The sequence below is a fragment of the Stegostoma tigrinum genome, chromosome 30 (genome assembly GCF_030684315.1).
Source record: "Stegostoma tigrinum isolate sSteTig4 chromosome 30, sSteTig4.hap1, whole genome shotgun sequence".
Taxonomy (NCBI): Eukaryota; Metazoa; Chordata; class Chondrichthyes; order Orectolobiformes; family Stegostomatidae; genus Stegostoma; species Stegostoma tigrinum.
Window position 1 is genome coordinate 16721449 of NC_081383.1, and position 15888 is coordinate 16737336.

The 15888-nt window shown below is 39.2% G+C and overlaps 1 protein-coding gene across 1 annotated transcript in view; it reads left to right on the forward strand.

Annotated features, from left to right (window-relative positions):
• Positions 1 to 256: 256 nt before the first annotated feature.
• cbarpb (CACN subunit beta associated regulatory protein b) overlaps positions 257 to 15888 on the forward strand; it is a 184766-nt gene continuing 169134 nt past the window's right edge. The window contains exon 1 of the mRNA XM_048559997.2: positions 257 to 393. The gene's annotated coding sequence lies outside the window, so the exon portion shown is untranslated. The remainder of the gene's footprint in view (positions 394 to 15888) is intronic.

The following is a 15888-nucleotide window of genomic DNA, read 5'->3' on the forward strand; positions in this document are numbered from 1 at the left end:
CATTTTGGAGGGATGGGAAAGACAGACAGGAGGGGAGAGAAGTGACATACTCAGGGGGCTGTTTTATAACTGCAGCTGCCCCATTGGTAAGGCCGGTGTGGGATAAGGGAACCTCTGTGTTGCAGCGGAGCGGAGGTTTCTGAGCGCAGGATTGAAGTGAATCAGCGAGGCTCGCTCTCCAGCTCACGTCCTTTCAGCCTCATTTGCTGGTTTCCCCTCAGCTTCGCGTCAGCACTGCAGCCGTCATGTGAGCGGCCCGAACACCACGTTACCCCGGCGTGGGTGGAACTAGGCGAGTTTCATTCATAAAACGCTCGGTTTTAAATCAAAATTAAAGCAGCTGCTATTGGGTGCCTATTTCTGTCCCGTATAGACTACATGAATTGCAATTAGGTAAGTCGGTGATTGGCGGCCGCGCCGCGAGCTTGTCTAGTCAATCTCTCTGAAAATTGGAAAATAAGATTTTGCAAAATGCATGACAATTTGTAGTAAAATCGTCACAACGGGTGTGAGTATTTCACAGAATTAGGGGATGGCGGTGGTGTAAGTGTGCGGGGATCAGTGAGATACAATTACAAAAGAAAAACCTGATAGTCTTTGAGGAGTTATTCGATAATTACTCTTTGATGTTTAATGGGAAGGCAGAAAAATTCTTCCGATCACGACAAAAAATATCGTATGGGCATCTTTGCAATCCGAGCGCATCTTGTTTGTGTTTTTTTTGTGGCAACGTTCAAGCAAAATTCAGATCAAGTGTAAACTGGAAGCAGGATCACGAGCATTGCAAGAGGAAAGTAAAAACAGCTTTTCCTCTCTTTCATTCTTAACTCGTACCTTCGAAAAACCTGAGCAGTTATTTCAGTCTACGTGACTCGTTACCATCGACCTGAATCTGTCACCTCTCTTACCGCCTTTTTCCTGGATGAGTTATGAAGATGGAGAGTGAATGCTTGTACGCAGTCAGCTTCTGAGCAGACCAAATGCGTTTAAAAAAAATACAAATTGAAAAGTTAATCCTACCACGATTTTCACAAGGAGCTTAGCTCCAGAACCAGGCTGTCTTCACTTTCCTGCCTGTTATAGTTGTAACACCTCATTGCATTGCACTCTTAAATTTCTTTAACCATTTATCGGCCGAAGCTGTAATTTAAACGAATAGGTCAACTGCTTTTCTTTTTAGAACACTCTCTTTAGAAAAGTATTTGCCCTGATCAAAGCAAGAGGTAGGAGCGGCAGTGATAGGAACACAACGGTGGTCTCCCGAATGCAGAGAGAGTTTTTACACATTTATTGCCCGTTCACCATCCGTGTCAGTTGCGTTCCTTGCCCGTGTGATATTTGTATTTCCATCATCAAACTAAACCTCCCAAGTCGCTGTTAGAGAGATGCCCAGCTGGCCAGTCCCCTCTGAAGGGGAGAAATGAAGATTGGAACTTAAGCCGAAAATCGTCTAGAAATGGTCAGGCCGGGCCGAATCTGTGGCGAGAGCCCCACATTTTGCACGCGTGTTCTGTCTGAGCCTTTCCCAACAATTTCTCTTCTCCTCCTGGTTTCGGATTTTCAACATCGGCAGTAATTTGCTCTCGGATCAATTTTCACCTCTAGAATGGAAATATTTCCAGGCGCAGGTTTAAAAAGAAAACTATGCGGGATGATGGGGATGGGTGGAATACTCTTTGGAGGGTCAGTCCAGAACCGATGGGCCGAATAGCCTCTTTCTGCATTGTTTGTCCACGTAAAATCATAAATCGTTGAAATGGTGATTTTAGTCAACCCATCAGAAAGACACTTAATGCTCGTTAAAATAAAATCTGGTAAGGACTTCCTTTTTAATGGACAAGGCAGAACAGTAACATCAGACCAGATACCCAAGGGGCAGAAGTAGGGCATTGGGCCCATTCGATACCGCTGCGCCATTCATTGAAATCATGGCTGACCCGATAAACATCAATTCCAAATTCTTGTCTTATTCCAGGTTATCTAAACCGACTGTGTATAAAATCTTAATTCAGATTTTCTTTTCCACCGTTTTCATTGGTAAATTCTTTATATTTTCTGGGAAAGCAGCCTATGTCAACTCATGAGCCTACAATCGCTCACTCTTCCCACTGGATGACACTGCACCCTCTTGCACGTTGCACAAAATCCTTTCTGAGCAAACAAAAATTCAAACAAAATGTTTTGATATTCCCATTGTTTTCTCTTTAACTGAGAATTAAACAAAAGTTAATTATTTAATTGTATTGCCTTTCATACCTTCACTAAACCTTTTTTGCATCGAGTCTTTCTCATGAGCTTGGCATTTCTTGACAATTCTGACATGAGATGTGACACTGAACAAATGCTGGGCTTGTCCTTTTGATTTTTTTGTAGTGTATCTTATTTCCAAGGATGCGTAACTGGTGTTCAATCAGCTGCACTGGTCCAACATTAGGGCTTGCGCAGTTAAGTAACTAAAGGAATTTAAAAACAAAAACTGAGGACAAATTTAAAATGTTTTACTCATTTCAATGGTATGTTGAGCTTTAAAAATTGCTGTAGTGTTAAGCAGTGATACTCAGAAATAAATTATTGTCCTGAAAATGTCTGAAATGTAGTATTTTTTTAAAAACTGTGCGGATGAGCCTCGTTGTCTCTCCTTATTGTCATTGCCTCCTCTAACTCTATAATCCTTTTAGCATTATTTCAATTCTGGTTCTTTGAGCATTCATGATTTCTACCATTGACAGCTGTGTCTTAAGCTGCCTAGATCCTAAGTAGTGCAACAGCTTTTCTGAATCTCCTCCCTTTTCTCTCTCTCCTCCTTTTAGAGTCTTAGAGTCATACAGCATGGAAACAGACCTTTTAGTCCAACTCATCCATGCTGACCAGGTTTCTCAGACTAAACTAAGCTTGCATTTGGCCTTTAATGTTTGCCTCTTTCACCAAGCATTTGGTAGTCTATTTTAAAATCTTCATGGTTGGAGTTAAATTTTGCCCAATTACCAAACTTGGAAAGCACTTTGGGGCATTTTACATTATTATACTAAAGCATATGTACATGCAAGTTGATATTGTTAATTTTTTTATAGACTTTAATCTTCTGAATGTGGTCTAACCTGATATAGCATGGTCTTCCCAATCTGGATGTTACTTTGCTTCTAAAAACAAGCCTACTGACATTTGAAGCAAATTAATTATCTCCCCTGTGTTTCTGAAAGTTGGGAAACTTTTTTAAAAAAAGGCTATTTAATGGCAACCAAGTAAAAATCTTGTCCTAAAAACTCATCTGGTTCACTAATGCCCTCCAGGGAGGGAATCAGTCATCATGACTCATACATGTAAAACCAGACCTGCAGTAATGTGGTTGATTCTTAATTGGCATCTGGACAATTAGGAATGGGAAATAAATTCTGGCCTAGCTAGTGATGCCCAAATCCCAAGAACAACTTTTTTTAAAAGAATTTACTACTTTGGAGCCTGCACTTCTCATCAGTTCAGCATGGGTGATGCTAGGGGTTGACGTGGGGCTCAGGTATGAACTGAGATAAACAGCATCAGCAGGACAGACAGCAGAAGCGGTTTTCTTCTCACCCATTTTGCAGAAGAGTAGATATGGGCACAGAGGTGCAGCTCACAACAAGTAATAACCCAAACACAGGATTTGTTTAAAAAATTCATTTGTGGGATGCGGGCATTGCTGGCTGGCCAGCAGTTATTGCCTGTCCCAAGTTGGCTGTGAGAAGGTGGTGGTGGGTTGCCTCCGTGATCCAGCAGGGGATGCAGTTTCCTGGAAATGTCGTAGCCCCAGTTTCATGGGGTGGAGGGAGGGGGAGGGGGTGCGGTTCATAAAATTGCATCAGATGGTCACTAACATTTGCAGTCTCTGAATTGAAAGGGCCTGTTGCTAAGTGGACCAGGTAGGCACTCATCATTGTCAATCATTCTTGATTTCATTGTATCTGGCTTTGCAGGAGACATTTTCAGAATTCCACAAGCATTGCCACGAATGTGTCTCTCAGCTGACAATTTTTGACAACAGTAATTAGCATTCAATTGATCTCAAAACCTATTCAGACCACTTTCAGCACAGTGCGAGGAATGGCAACCAAAATGATCAGAAATTGCATTTGTATTGCAGCTGTAAAGTCAAAAATGTCTCGGCAAGTTTTAGAGGTCAATCAGACAAAAGTGGATATTGATGGTGACCAAAACTATTTGCCAAAGGTGTTGGCTTTAAACTGGATGAATTTCAGAGTGTGCTGTTTAAGCAGCTGAAGGCACAACCACCATTAATTGGGCAAAGTGATTCTGTCCAAGTGAGATGGAGTCAACCAGTTCCCTTCTTTTCAGCTCCCCTCCTGCTGATCGCAACAAATCTTTAAGTCCTTTTTAGCACAAGGTCATACTTTTCTCCAGTTAAAATATAGTTAACTAATTTTACTGTAAGCAATAAGGAGTCAATCACAAGATTTTCCTGAGTTAAAGAAGGCAAATGTATTACTGTTAACCCCAATGAAAATAATAGATATGATGTCAAGTGAAAGGACTCTACAGTTACTTGGGTCCACACACGCACACGGGTACAAAGTTAAAAGGCTTTACTGTCCATAACAATGTAAGATGAAAGAATATATACAGTATAAATTCCTTTGAATGTCTTTGAGGTGTAAGGTTTTAACCTGAGACTAAGGTTGGTTTTTTGAACATTGTCAGCAGTGAATGTTGGCAGTTATTTTTTCAAGTTTTCAGTTCTCTGATTCTTCTTTCCAGTCAGCGCTGTTAACAGGCATTTTTGTTGGGGGAGGGGGATGGGGTGAGGTGAAAGAGAGAGAGGGAGCTTCCTTACCCCATGTTCCATTCTGCATTCTAAATGTCATCGCTTTTGATCTGAGAAAACATTCTTGAAATAGAAGCTGACACTGATCACAGACTATAAGAAATGCCATTAGAAGGGAGCTAGTTTTCACAAAAATCTGTTAAACATTAAATATTAAAATGGATAGTTTAGATGCGAGTTACATGTGGCTCATGAGGAGTGTTTTCTTTTGATAATGTTGCCAGGAAATAAATTAGTTGCATCCTGTGGTGTCTGCTAATTTACTCCATAGTTACAATAAATTACCTTTGAAGGGCATCAACTGTTACTCTTTGAGTGCAAAATGAAATGCTCTGACAATATTTTTTCAGGAATATGGCTATTGAATCCCATTGTCAACAACTGAAAACTGTAATTACTAAGCCCAGGGCTGCCTTCTGTACTTCAGAGTACTCTGTTACTCAGCAGCAAACCAAATGGTACATTTACCAGCTGAGCTGTTATCTTCAAGAGGGTGTGGGTTTAAAAGAACTTTAAAGTGTGTGTGTGTGTGTGTGTGTGTGTGTGTGTGTGTGTGTGTGTGTGTGTGTGTGTGTGCATGTGCACACACATATATATTTTATAATAGAAATCTGAATGTTTTGACTTTGTTGTATTGTCCCAGATTGTGACATTTGCAGTAAATCTTGGCGACTAACATTCCCTCAGGGAAAGCAATTGAGAACTATATTGTTTGAGGAATAAATCACGAAGTATTATGAAGGCACAGTCAGCAAACGGTACAGTTAATGCTAAGCCAAACAGTCCCTGGCCTTTGTCAACTCAGTTTAATTAACGAGTATGAAAGTTTGATTCTGTTTTGCTGTCATCACTCACTTCTATAAATTTCAGGGCCCAAAGTTAATTATAGAAGCACTTAAAGGAATTTTATTTTTGGAGAATGTTGCCATTAGCCACTTCATTTATGGAATTAGCTTCTGGCGGCATTGAGATAACCTCATCTTAACTATTAGAGAATGTGAAGCTATGTATCCCAGTAAATAATTAATCAATTTATGGGGCTGCATACTTTGGAATTCTGAAAGACTGGGAGCATTGCTTGAGGGAATTGATGTGGATGTATGATTCAAACGATCCTTTACTGAGTGAATTAAAGTCAGAAATTCCCATACTAGTCAGTGTCTTTTTAAAGCCGCTTAGACAGTGGATCCATTTAGTGTCTGGGATATTATTATACTAAGAATTTTAAAGGGATATTTATGAAAGTGCTGTAAAATAAGTGGAACCAAAACCAGTGGCAACTATTAGGTCCAATAGGATAACTTCGAGGTTCTATGTCATTCTGCAGTGTTGATACAAGAGAGTGAAAGATTTGAGTTCCTCTTTTTCAGGATTTTTGAAAGTTTGTGGCAACGAATAATAGCTGTCAACTAAGAATTACACACAATTTATTGGCATATTATCTTGCTAGCTTGATTTTTTTTCTCATTTTTAAAAGCTGGATGATTGGCAGATGCTGGAAATCTGAAACAAAAACAGATATTGCTGGAAAATATCAGCAGATCTGGCAGCATCTGTGCAGAGAAATCTGAGTTAACGTTTTGGGTCCAGATATCCTTGTTCAGAACCTTGGTACATTTGTGCAATTAAAGTTATTTATTTTTATATGTACAATAAGATAAAGGGAAACTTTATTACATAGTGACAAATTCTGAATTTCTTCTTTATGGTATTTCATGTCAGTATGCATTATTGGGTTTTCTGAAGTCCTTTAATATATAAGGAAGCATCTCTATTACATGTAATATTGAGTAACTCAGTGAAGTCATAAAATAATATCCTTGAAAGAATCAACCAACTGTAGTTTCCAGAGGAGGGACTGGTTTCTGCTCAGGGTAAAAAAAAGTCAGAAATAGTAACCATATTAGTTTCAATTAAACCAAATGGAATGTGAATTCCAAACCTGGGCATTTGATATGCCTCCATTCCATCAGTAGATGGAACCTTAGATGAAAGAAGGAGGAAATTGTGGTTTGCTTTGAGATTTAGAGGAAATTGTTTACCATTCCTTAAATCCAATTTCTCATTTGTGTTGAAATTCAATCTCAAGTGTCTTTCAAATGAACTAATTTGTTCTCCACCCACCCTTTAAAAGCTGTAGAACTCATTAGCTTCCTCAGTATTTGTCTTCTTGCAATCTTGATGATTGCACTACTAAATGGTTTCTTTTGGACTTATCTTGTCTGCACAATCTCAGTAAAAATTCAGGTCTCTTTATGTTTCTGCTTCATATTCAGGTAAGAGTATATTGGATTAGCTCTTTGTCTTGATATTCAACCTGACATCATGTCTGCCTGACAACCAAAATATGTATCCAACATGGAACAGGAACAGTCAAATGATGTGGTAATGACCGAGTAATGCCATGCATTTTTTAAAAAATCGTTTCAATTCACTGAAGATGGGTGTATCAATCCTTACCAAATAAATCCTTAGCATGTACCAACAGATTCAAGAACAGCTTCTTCTCCATTGTTATCAGACTTATGAGAGACCTATTCATAAAACAGAGTTGATCTTTCTCTACAGCTGTAACGTTATAATCTGTATTCTGTTCTATTACCCTGATGTACTTATGGTAAAATATGATTTGTCTTGCTAGCATGTTAAACAACAGTTTTCACTGTTTCTCGATACATGTGACAATAATATCAAATCAAATAAAACGGTCCAGTAGCATTGCTAAATTGGGACACAAAGGTAGAAGTTGATTTAAAAGATCCAGTAACTGATTAAAGCTTCTGTTTGAGAGTGTCACCACCAGATGGCACTAGGAACATGCACACTCAGAAGCACCACATTGAGACCAGCTGGCTCCAACAGCCCCATCCATGCATGGCTAGTGGCCATTATATTAGTCATTTCAGTGTCTGGACAAGGAGGTGGTTCTGGGTATGGGGAAGCAGTAGATGGGGCTGAAGATTGGGCTGAGGGTAAAAAAAAGCAGAAGCAGCCCCATTCCTCCCAGCTTTGGCTTCTTAACTTTGGGAAGGGACCTACCTTGGGCAGCATGGTGACTGGAATGGATCAAGTGGTGCTTACCAACATTGCGGGCAAGAAAAGTGACTTTGCAGATCCCTCCAGGAAAGGAAAGCTCTGCTTCATCAGCCCGTCTCCACCTCCCAGCTTCCTCAGTACCAGTCTGGTGATATCTGCAGCCCATATGCACACAGACATATCCTGCAGTCTATCATGCCCAGTCTGGGTGCCATTTTACTGTATGGATTATCACTCCAGTATTTTAAACACCATCATAAAAAGCTTACTTGTTAGCCAACATTGATTATTGGAATAGTTTGCTGTTATTGCTTTACCCTTTAGCTTCTGCTACTATGCTCCCATTCCCATAACACATCCCACCCAATTTTAAAGATTTCACTATGTTTCCAGTCCAGACTTTGCTTCCAATTTCTCTTTTAGAAAAAGTAATGTGAAACAGGTTGGGGAATAGAGAAGCTGGGCTGCAGAGGTTTCTTTTGTGCCTGAAGTTTCTCTAATTCAATGAAGGTACACCATATTCATCAATATGTCTGGTGTGCAACTGTCCATAGAGACACTTCTACCTCCACTTAATTTAATATTTATGGAGGCTGCATTTCATTAGGAACACAATGATGTTTTCATATATATTTCAGTGCAACTTCCACCTCCTCTTCACCTGGCTTTAAAGGCCTCCGCTTCATTGCACCAGAGTGTATCTGTAATTTGCTAATCATTTGCTGATCAGCTCAGTATTTGTCTCCGCTATATCACAGGGATAGCACTGTCAGCTTGGAAGGCCCAGTTTGACTCTATGGTGCAATGAAAAGACAGGGCTGCACTGTTGAAGGCACTGTCCGTCAAGTAAGGTTTTAAACCAGTCTGCTCATTCAAGTGATGTACATGACTCAAGATTTGAAGAAAATCAGGAGAGCTGTGAGATCTTGTTGAGCACAAATTGGCTGCCATATTTGCTCCTTTACGACAGTGATTACAGCTAATTGAGTACTCCACCTGCAAAGTCGTGGACTTGAAGTATGCTACATAAGTACAAGTCTTTTGTTCTTTCTTAAAGGAAGTCATAGATGTAATGATCACTTGAGAAAAAGCAACTGGCAGCAGTAAGTCAGAACATTCAATTTTATAGTAGTGGGCACTCCCAAGGAGCAAGGAATCACGGCTTTCACTCACACAGCCACATATATTCCCTTGATCAATACCATCACTTACCTCAGAAGAAAACAATTCCAAACTCAGTTCTGAGGAAGGGTAACCAGACCCGAAACTTTAACTCTATTTTCTCCTCCACAGATGCACCTGCTGAGATTTGCCAGCAACTTTGTTTTTGTTCCTGATTTACAACATCCACAGTTCTTTTGGTTCTTATTCCAGACTCATTGTTCAGCTCACTGGTGATCAGTCATGGAGCATCATGAAATTGAGTTTCTCATTTCATAATGCCTTCCTTTTAAAACAGCCTGTAGTGTGCCTGCCTCCTTTTACCTTGAAAGGCAAGTCTCAGGATAGATCCTGAGAGATCAAGACTGCAGCCATGATCATTGTTGCATGTTGCTACCTCAGGAAACTAGTTGAATAATGCTGTAACTAAGCCCATTTCTCCTCCAAGCTGCAAACAATTGAAATTTAGTAGGTATGTTTTGCATCAGTCAAGAAACATTCCATTAATATTATACAGGTAAAACCTGGACCTATAAAGATTTCACTTCAGAAGGACATAGCAGCAGGAGTATATTCGGGGTCAACAGAGATCAGCCAGAGAATCAGTAACCTGCTGAAGAGTAAGTGAATGAGGCAATGGACAGCTAAAAGACACCCTGATGTCAATCTCTCATAGGGAACACTCACTCCTGAACACTCCAGTGCACGAACAGTATGTTGTTACTACACAAAGATGGCAGCCGCATCCACTGACCTTTTACTTCTCTGCTTCAATTCAATTGAAAAGGATCATCTTCAAGCAGTTTCAAAGTCCACTCTTAAGACCCACACTTTCTGTTTCAGTTCCAGCTTTGATGCTCCTGTTAATTGACTGTGACTGTGTATCTGACTTTCTGATCACATTGGCCTAATGTAAAACACAACTTGTAGTGTTCCACTCTGTGGGCTTCAGATCTTTGATAACATGGTGTGAAGCTGGATGAACACAGCAGGCCAAGCAGCAACAGAGGAGCAGGAAAGTTTGATGTTTTGGATTGGGACCCTTCTTCAGAAAATTTTCAGATTTTGATTTTAACACACCATGCTATCTCAGATTCTCCAGCATTGGCAGTTCCTCCTATCTTGGCTTCAGATCTTTGCTCTATTTGTTAACTTAAAATATGCTATTATATGAACATTACTCCAAGCTTTTGGAATTTCTCATCTACTGTTTTTCTAATTGCTCCTTCTGGAATAAAAAGACAGGGAATTAAAAGAGCGGTAAAGGAAGATTTAGGGTTACTGAGCAATTACAAATAAACTGGAATGCAGTGTCCTAATTAGTAAGTTTGTTGGATGAGGTAGCCCATAAAAGCAGGGTTAAAATAGGACATACATATGTATCCATAATAACATGGAAATAATTTGAGTTATAAAGGAATAAAGTTGATCTTGATGATTGAGCCGTATAACAAGGATAAAAGGTTTGTCTGATGTTCAGTTCAACAGGAAATATTCATGTAGGTAGCCTGGAGACATTTGTAGATTATGAGAATCTCACATGTAATACAATTGAGAATGTAAACTTTGAATTATGCATTTATTAATATATTAAACTGGAGGGACAAGCTATAGTCCTGAGACAGAAAAGATATCTTGGTTGCCAGCTATCAAACAAACAGATGTTATACTACACAGACCCAACAGATTTAAGGTAAAATGAATGGGTTAGCAATAAGCCACTAAAGATCAGAGGAGAGTAAGATAAGGGTTCAATCAAGAGCATTCAAATTTGTTTCAAAGCATAAACTATAATGATTTTCAAAGCTAACCAAGTAGGAAAGCAAGACACATTGCCTATTGGTGGAAGTAAAAAGGCTTCAGACACTATATAAAGTCCTTAAAGATCCTGCTACAAAAACCTGCTCTATAAAGCAAAGAACTGCAGATGCTAGAAATCTGGAACAAAACAGAAATTACTGGAGAAACTCGGTAGATCTAGCAACACGTCTGGAGAGAAAACAGTTTCCATGAGGAAGAGTTACTGGAATTGAGATGTTCACTCTGCTCTCTCTACAGAGCCAGACTTGCTGAGTTGCTCCAACAATTTCTGTTTTTGTTTAAAATCTGTTCGAGGTTCCTTTCTTTTCAAATAACAGATTTTTTTTTCTAGGTTTAAAAAACACTCTTCACTGAAGTTATTCTTTAGGAATGGATAAGCCATGGTAATATCAATGACAGACAGGAGAGAAAACCCTTTACTTACAAAACTCTGAATGATGAAATATAATTTTGGAATCTGGTGCTAGATAGTTGAGATGACCATCAGAGGAATTTTCATCATTCAACTTTTCTGGTGCTATCCCCATTACTATAAATAAATAAACATTGGCTTTCTTTAGCTAAATAATCACAGTGCCACTGTTTTCAAATGCTTCAGCAAACATATGACAAATCTAGGCCTTGAAATGGAAATATTATTACAATCTGAGTACAACACAGGGACGCATTGAATTGAATGCTGAACAGTTGGATAATGGGAGGCTGTTACTATAGAATCTGGATGGTAACCAGACATAGACTTGGTACCAAAATGTCTTATGTATATCTTCTTTGGAACCTGCCAGTTGTACCTCACCCTTTTTTCTATTTCTGTGCAATCTACTATCACTGTTTTATGCGTCGATCGCATATAGTGCCAGGTTTGATAAGTAAGCAGCATTTTTGTGAACCATCAGACTTAAATAATTGCTCACCACTTTACAAGGCTCCTGAGAATTAACAGTGTATCCATGCTGTATGAGTAAAAACTAGAGTGACAACAATTCAAACTGTCAATCTTGCTGACATATTATGTCATCAAATGCTTTCGGAGTACTTTCAGAGCCACTAAGAGAATTTCTAACCTCCTTCAGAAATAGAACACTCAAAGTCAGATTGCAATAATGCTGTCAATTTGAATTAGGGGCACCAAAATACACAAACAAAACAAATCTGTGAACTTCTAATTTGCATTGACAACTTTATTATACTGATTTAATACAACTTGCTGTACTGTTTCTGCGATTTTTGAGAAAAGTGTGTTTGGAAAAAAACTGATGTGCACAGAAACATAACTGGAGTTTCTGAAATGGCAAGATAACCTTTTTATTTGCTGTAAAGTTTGGCCAAATTTGCCAGTTCAGGACCGGAAGGTCTTTGAACACTATGAAGGCCTGGATGTAAACTTTGTGGGTCTTGACTAATTTCTTTCCATTGATGATAGGATACAGCTGCTGCTTTTAGAGGCAATCAATAGTCCCAGTACAAGTTGACTGAAAATTGTGTTAGATTCCACTCAGCATCATTCAGGAGACATGGTTACAAGGGGGTCAAATTAGGAAATAAACATTCAGGGGTATAAAACTTTTTGAGAAAACAGGAAGAAAGAGAAGAGTGGTTGGGTAGATTTGTTAGTATGAGATAAAATATGTCAATAGCAAGGAAGAATCTTGAGTTAGATGACGCAGAATCCATATGGGTGGAGGTAAGAAATAACAAGGTGAAGCAGGCACTGGTGGGAGTAGTCTATAGGCCACCTCACAATAGTTGTTTTATAGGGAAGGAATAAATCATCAGACAATGAGGGTATTTTACAAAGATAGTCACCCATGATTAATTTACTCTAACATTCATGTCTATTGCAAAAGTCAAATAGGCAAAGGTAGCCATGAGAGAGAATTCAGAGTGTATTTAGGGCAGTTTCCTGGAACGCTATGTTGTGGATCTAACCTGAGACCAGACTATTTTGGATCTAGTAATAGAAAAGTTTAATAAATAATCTTGGAATAAGAAATCTCCTAGGGATCAGTGACCAGAACATAGCAGAATTTAGCTTTCAGTTTGAGAGGGAAAAATTTAGCTCAAAACAACTGTGTTAAACTTAAATAAGAGTAATTGTATAGAGGTGAGGACTGCGAAAAGAGTTTAACAGAAAAGACAGTTGAGGAACTATGGTAGACATTTAAACAAATAGTTCATGACTCGCAACAAATATGCATCCCAAGAAAAAGGAGGATTCTGGGAAGGGGTCAAATCAATCAGTGCAATCTAAGGAGGTTCCGGATAGTATCCAACTGAAAGAAAAACATGCAAAATGACCAAGGTTAGTGATAAACCAGAGGACAGGGGAGCTTTTAGAAGATAACCAAGTTATAAATAAAGAGGGGAGAAAAAAACTAAGAGGGCAACCTAACAAGTGATATAAAAACAGACAGCAGAAGTCTCTTTAAATATATAAAATGGGAAAGAGAGGCTAAAGTGAACATTTAATGAGAATGGGGCTGGGGAAGTAACAATAGTGAATTAGGAAATGCCAGAGGAGTTTATAAGTACTCTGCATCAATTTTCACAACAGAGGACATTAATAGCATTCCAAATACACTAAATAATCAAGGGGACTAGGGACTGGGCTGGTGGTAGTTGGGGGTGTGGGGAACACAGAAACAAGCATTAGAGGAAAAATTACTAGGAAAAGTAATGGGTTTAAAGGCTAAAACATCCCCTAGACCTGGGTTGCATCATAAGATTTTAAAAGATGTGACTGAGAGAGGTAGTGGATACACTTCTTCTAGTATTTTTCCAAGAATCTTTGGATAATGGGGATCCTGTAAATGTTGCATATCTGGACTTCCAGAAGGTATTTGATAAGATTAATTCAGAAGGTAAAATCATATAGGGTTAGGGATAATATATTAGCTTGGATAGAGGATTGGCTAACCAAAAGAAACCAGACAGTGAGAATAAGTATGTCTTTGATTGACAAGATGTAACTAGATTTGGTCCTCGGATCACAACTATTTACTATTTATATATTAGTGACTTGGATGCAGGGATAGAAGGTACTACGAGAAATTTGGAGATGGCACTAAAATAGGTGAGAAAGCCAGTTGTGATAAAGAAATATGAAGTTTACAAATGGAAATAGATAGGTTACATGAAGGGACCAAAACTTGGCAGATGGAGATTAACACTGGTATGTGTGAGGTTATCTATCATGGTTAGAAGAATAGCAAGATAACTTTTATTATCTAAATGGTAAGAAACTTAAGAGTCCTTGTGCATGAATTGTAGAAAATGAGGATGCAGTATAGCAAGTAATAAGGAAGGAAAATAAAATTTTGGCACTTATTGGTAAAGGAATAAAAAATAGGGAAATGTTGCTGCCATTGTTCAAGGCATTAGTGAAACTGCACACAGGCTATTGTATACAGTTTTGGTCCCTTGCCTGAGGAGGGATGTAAGTGTACTGGATGCAGTTCAGATGAAGTTCACTACTTTGATTCCAGAGATGAGCAGTTTGTCTTACGAAGAGAGATTGAGCAGTTTAGGCTGATACTCTCTGAGTTTACAAGAATTAAAGGAGATCTTTGGGGTGGCACGGTGGCTCAGTGGTTAGCACTGCAGCCTCACAGTGCCAGGGACCCAGGTTCAATTCCAGCCTTGGGCAACTGCCTGTGTAGAGTTTGCACAGTCTCCCTGGTCTGCGTGGGTTTCTCTGGGTGCTCCTGTTTCCTCCCACAGTCCAAAGACATGCCCGCTAGGTGGATTGGCCATGCTAAATTGCCTGTAGTGTTCAGGGGTGTGTGGGTTATAGGGGGATGGGTCTGGGTGGGATGCTCCAAGGGGCAGTGTGGACTTGTTGGATGAAGGGCCTGTTTCCACACTGCAGGGAATCTAATCTAATTGAGGTACATAAAGATAAACGGGGTTGGAAAATGTAGATATGGAGAAGATGTTTCCTCTTGTGGGGCAATCTGGAAGAACCAGGTCATAGATTTAGGCTGAGGTGTGGAAGATTTAAAACAGAGACAATGAAAACTTGCCTTTCTCAAATGGTCATGAATCTGTGGAATTCACAACCCTAAGAGTGTGGTGGATGCCAAGACATTTGAGTAAATTTATGGATTGAAGAGTTAGGGAGAGGTTACAGGAAAATGGACTTGAAGCTGAGTTGAGACCAACCACAACCGTAATGAATGGTGAAGCATACTTGAGGGGCTGAATTGCCTACTCCTGCTCCTAGTTCTTATGTCCTTAGACTTTGGAAAAGTCCCTGTGAAATGGAAAACTGCACGTGTAACACCCTCATTCAAAAAGGTGAGGGAGGGAGACAAAAAAGAAACAGGTAACAACGGCCACTTAGGTTAAGATTTGTCATCAGGTAATGCTAGAATCTATTAAAAGATGTATTTCTAAATTATCTGCTATTACATTACATAATCAAACAGAATGTACATAGCTTCATGAAGGGAAATCATGACTGAAATATATTACAGTTCTTTGAAGAGGTAATAAGCAGGATAGATAAACAGCATCACTAGATGTAACATATTTGAGTTCCAATTAGCATTCTAACAAGATACCTCCCATAAAGCTATCTGATAAGTGAAGAGCCCATGGTGTTGGGGTAGTAGGCAACATTAGGACTGAGGGTGCATTTTCAGGATGGCAACCTGTAACTAGAGTAGTGCAGATATATATTTGAGTGATGGAGATAAATGTGCTATGACCGAGTTTGTAGATGACACAAAAGTAAGTGGGAAGGCAAGTGGTGGAGATAACAGAAGGATTTTGCAGAGGATATTGTCAGGTTAAATGAATGGCAAAAATTAGGCAGCATATTATGTGGTAAGGTGTAATGTTATGTAGTTTGGAGGAAGAATAAAAAAACTGAATATTAGTTAAATGTGGAAAGACAGCAGAAAGCTGCAGCATAGCATGGGGTTTATTGCATGAATCACAGAATGCTAGCCTATTAGTAAGAAGCATAAAGTAAAAGACACTCACCTCCTACTCTACCAAGTCCTGACCTCTGAAAATGCTGGACTGACTGATGCTTGGGAAACCTGGCA